The sequence below is a fragment of the Phalaenopsis equestris genome, unplaced genomic scaffold (genome assembly GCF_001263595.1).
Source record: "Phalaenopsis equestris unplaced genomic scaffold, ASM126359v1 Scaffold233139, whole genome shotgun sequence".
NCBI lineage: Eukaryota > Viridiplantae > Streptophyta > Magnoliopsida > Asparagales > Orchidaceae > Phalaenopsis > Phalaenopsis equestris.
In genome coordinates, this window is record NW_018251092.1 from 394,424 (window position 1) to 400,052 (window position 5,629).

A 5,629-nucleotide genomic window follows, 5' to 3' on the forward strand; every position below is an offset into this window, starting at 1 on the left:
TGCCTCAGTACTACTCATGTAGACCTACGTCCGTAGCCAATCAAATGCCGCCTCGTTGGAAGCCCGACCCCACCTATTAAAGCACATAAAAATAAATTTCATATTATTCGCGACCCGACCCAAACCTAAACCTGAAAAATTTCCCACCAGCATAAAAATATTTGGTGCCTACTTACTATTCTATTCGCAGGTTGTTCTATTGTAGGTGAAGAAATATTTCACAGCTCTATTCGCAGCTCCGCAGCTAGGGTTTCGATGGAGGTCTCCATGAATGTTGAGATGTCGGAGGAATTACACCCATCATTCAGCCTGAACTTTGAAGATCAAGTGAGTCTGTAATGTTCTCTAGTTTTATGTTAGCTTAGGGTTTTCATTATGTTTTAGGTATTGTCATTTTGTTTGTGGTGTTTATATTTCTTGGAAGGGAGTAATATTTTTGTTAATATGGTAAAATTTAGGGTGTTTTTTCACTGCGCTTTTTATGTTATTATGGTGTTAAGCTTGTGTTTTCTTAGTGTTATTCTTATGTTATTCTGGTGTTACTCTGGTATTACTCCAATGTCATGTTTTTTCTTGCCTTTGATTTAGTATCGTTACTGTGGTATAATAGTTGGCTTAGTCTAATGTAAATGTTAGTGTTGATGTAGTGTTATTGGGTTCTACAGTATTGTTTTTTGTATTATAATGGTGTTTTTTTGTGTTATTGTGGTTTTAAGCTTGTGGTTGTTTGGTGTTATCTTGTGTTATTCTGGTGTTACTCTGGTATTACTCCAATATTATGTTGTTTATTGCATTTGATTTATTAATGTTACCGTGTTATTATTGTGTTATGTTGATGTTATCATGGTGTTATGCAGTCCTGTGAGGAAACACACGTTTGCAATGATCCAATTGCAGAGAATTTTCTAAGCAGCATTGTCCACAATGAGCAAGAAACATATGAAAGCTATCGTGCCTATGCACATCACGTAGGAGGACATCACGTAGGATTCACTGTTCGGAAGGACCATACTACTACTGGCCGAACTCCAAGAAACTCAAGATTAAAGATTATATTTGTGGAAAATCTGGCTACAAGAAAGAGCCTAACAACACAGTTAAGTTCAAAAAAGCAGACACGAGGATTGGTTGTAAGACCATGGTTTGATTTTCCATTGATTTTGAAACCAATTGGACAGTGGAGAAATTCATTGAAAATCACAATCATCCCTTAGCTGAAAGTGGTGATAAAAATCTTCTTCATTCCAATAAAAGGATAAGTGAGTTAAATGCAGATGTGTTGAGATCAATGACAGGTTCAGAGATCAGAGCAACACATGCATACAATTTCATTGCCACAGAGGTTGGTGGTGTGGAGAATTTGGAATGCACTAAGAGAGATGCATTTAATTTCATCCAAAGAGAAAGAAGACAAAGAATTGAATAGAGAGATGTCAATGCTCTAATACAATTGTTCATGTAGAGGCAAGTTGGGGATATCATGTTTGCTTGGGATTTCCAAACAGATGAGTCTGGTAAGTTAACAAGCATTTTTTGGAGTGATGGATTATGCAGACTGGATTATGACTGTTTCAGAGATGTGATAATTTTTATACAAGCTATAGATTAAATAAATATAACTTATGTTGTACTCCGTTTGTGGAGTTTAACCACCACTGGTAGAACGTACTGTTTAGAGTTGGATTTTTGTCTGATGAGACTACTGAATCATTCACGTGGCCATTCAAATCATTCATTTGAATAATGGGAGACAAACATCCCATAACAATCTTTACCGACCAGGATCAAGCAATGACAAGAGCCATTGCAGAATGCCTCCCACAAACACGTCACAGATTATGTTAATGGCATATCTATAAGAAACTATCTTCTAAAGTACACTGTGAAGTGCATACTAAGAGCTTCTATGGTCTTTTTTATAAATGCTTGAGCAAGTGTGATTCTGATGAGGAGTTCAAAGAAACGTGGTCCTTAATGATTGAGTTGGGAGAACTACAAAGCAATGTCTGGTTAGATGAAATGTACCGTATAAGACATAGAAGGTCAACAACATTTAATAAGGATATATTCGGTATGGGAATCTTATCAACACAGAGAAGTGAGTCGACCAATAATGTCTACATGGTGTTGCAAAACCAACTAGCTCTCTTACGGATTGTTTTATTGGTCTTGAAACCATAATGAAATTGTGGCACCAGAACGAGAAAAATGAAGATTTCAAATGCGGTCAGTCCGTCAGAACGCCCATGGTTAAAATCAATCCCGTGATAAGGCAAGCTACCTCATTCTATACAAGGAAGCTTTACTCAATATTTGAACAAGAGCTATTGAATGGCTTATGTGGGCTTACAACTGAAGTATTAGTGGATAGTGAGGCTAAATATTACGTATTTAGATTGGATGATGAGGGGACAAGGCAACCATGGATTGTGTTAGTTGACAAAGTTACTTGTGATGTTACATGTAGTTGCAAAAAAATTGAGATGATATGCCTGTTGTGCTCCCATGCACTATTTGTTCTCAGTGTCGCCAAAATAAGGGTGATTCCGGAGAAGTATTTCTTATTACGGTGGTCCATCAATGCTAAAAGGGACATGTAACAGGTTTGGTTGCAAAGATCTAAAAGACTCTGGGTTGAATAATGTTTCATCAAGTGCCCTTCTATTCATGTCATGCTCTCAGAAATTTGCTTATCAACTCATTAATAGGGCACGAGGAAATGAGTTAGCTGAGGAGTGTTTGTGGGAGACGTTTAAAATATTATCTAGAGATATTGAGGATGCTCTAGCTGGGAGAAGACCGAAGTAAAGAAAACAAAAAAAAGAAAAAAGTTATAAATATAGAATGCAATGTGAACGACCCTGCTAAAAAGAGGCCGAAATGAGTATCTACTTCTATGTTAAAAGGATATTGGGAGAAAATAAGAAAACTAAAAGTATAATTTTTTTTTTATTTAGTATTTCCTTCATTCCATATATAATGCATACTTTTAACTTTAACCATTGCATTCAGGAATGGAACAAGAAGCAGCAAGTAGTCGTGAAACTGTTGATGCATTCGAGGAAAGTTTGACAGATAGTCTAACCCAGGTATGTTGCTAAAATTTAGTATCATTTGACTGCATTTTATATAAAATAATTCACTCAAATTGAACTTGGTATTACTCCACTCCCTTATTGCAGGAATACTATGCACCGCAACTAACTGAAACATACACTAGACTATTGATGGATTCCATAAGTGAGATATAGAATGATTGAATTTGTATATGATGATATACTGTAACATCTTTAAAATTTGTAAGAAAGAAGTAATTTGTGATTTATAATATGTTTTTTTTTTAAATATTTTTGTCTTAAGCTTAATCAAACGTGGATAAATTGATTATCATATATATCAACTGTATTACATGTTGAATAACACATAGATAACATATGAATAACATTAGAATAACATGTGGATAACACATGGATAACACACGAATAACACATAAATTATACGTTGAATAACACATGAATAACATGTGGATAACTGTTGAATAACACGCTGAATAACACTTGGATAAAACGTGGATAACACGCTGAAAACACTTGAATAACACACTTAATAACTGTAGAATAAAATGAGGATAACACGCTGAATAACACTTGAATAACACGTAAATAACATGGGAATGGCACTCAAATACCACGTGAATAACATGGGAATAACACTTGAATAACATGTAAATAACACGTAAATAACATGTGAATAACAAGTGAATAACACGTGAACAACACGTGGATAACACATGAATAACACGCTAAATAACACGGTCTATCAAGGGAATTCTCTCATTGTGTTATTGCCTTACTCCGTTGTTTACATTGCTTTGTGTTACCGCTGATTTAATCGGTGTTACTCCGCGTTACTCCTTTTAATGTGCTATCTCGCGATGAATATTCCCCGTGTTACCAGCGATTAATCAGTATTACTCTGTGTTACCCCGCGTAATGTGATGTGTTTAACGTGAATATTCCACGTGTTACCGCCAATTAAATCGGTGTTACTCCACCTTTTGTCGTGTTATTCTGTCGTATGATGTTAAATTTTGATGCAAAATTTTTAAACTCTCTATGAAGTAAATTTTATAGGACAAATTAACGAGGATAAGTAATTTTTTATATTTATTAAAAATACAAATATAAATTCATGATTTATGTTTCTTCTACCTGATATTATTTCAAAAAACATCATTCCAAAAGTATACAAATATACAAAGAAATGAAATCATTAAACATCATTGCCAAGTAGAAAGTGAAACATAAACACACATCTGATTCTTGCAGAGTGGTAAACATCTGATTCTAAATCTTTTTTTTTCTGTAAGTACTTGCAGTGATCTTGGAACTGGAGAAACATTCACCTCACCAACATTCTCCAAGATCTGAACATTTTGCCCCATATATGGCCTATTAGACTCACTATCCTGAATACACCATGAAGTTATTTGATATACAGTAACCTATACAAATATACAAATTACAAATATACAAATTTACTATTAAGTCATCGAAAATATGCAAATGTCATATACAAATTCAGCTCTAAATCGTTCTATATCATCTTGCCAATCCATATGCTCACTCCAGTCGACTTCTTCGACCTGCACTAATGTTTCCATATACTTGCAGACAAACATGTCGCAATCAAAATTATTCCTTTGTGAGGGTACATGCTTTGTAATCGATAGGGGCCATTTATGAATTTTGGATGTAAATGCATCAGCGGCATCTCTAGCAAACATATTGACTTACATAATTGAAGCAGTATGGTGTTACTCTTCGAGTGCTATTGTGTTAATTTTGATTGAGTTGAATATACTTACAACTTCTGTAGCGCCAGCCTTATGCATTTGGTTAGGTAAATAATCGTATATTCTTGATTTTCTCATCTTTAGATCTAGAACCAACAAAATCCAATGTTTATTATGAATGATTGGAAAGAAAATGGTTTTTGCATCTTTAACGGCTTCGTTGGTGATATGTTTCACGAAGGGTTTGCTACCATATGCTTTATGCATCTTTAAAAAATTATTACTTTAAATATGCAAGGAATATATGACTTAAACTCGTATGAATAAATTTAAGTTGTTCAACATACCCCATACATTGGCGACAATTTTTTTATTGCATTAAATGATTTACATGATCGAGTCTCTTGAAGGCTTCATGAATCTTCTCAACACTCCACCCATCATTGGTTGGCCACCTCAGAATGTGAGGTCTAACGTCAGGTGCAACAGGAGTTAACAGAGACGTGTGCTCGTAAATTCATAGCTGAAGATGTTTTACACCATAATCATGTATGAAAAAGTTAATACAACAAAACAAAACTTTAGAATAATAATGTTTTAATGTAAACAACAAATACTTACCGTTAAAAGAAATACAAATCCTTGAATACAGTCTATCGGCTTATTCTATTTTAATTTCATGGAGGCGGTTCTCACTTGATCGATGATCATTTCACATATGACAGCAGGCCAATTAAAGGACAGAAAAGCTTGTACATTTACAACAAAAGAAGATAGCTCTACAGGCACATGAAAATTGTTTGAAGGAAAAAATAAATTAGTTAGTATGAATTT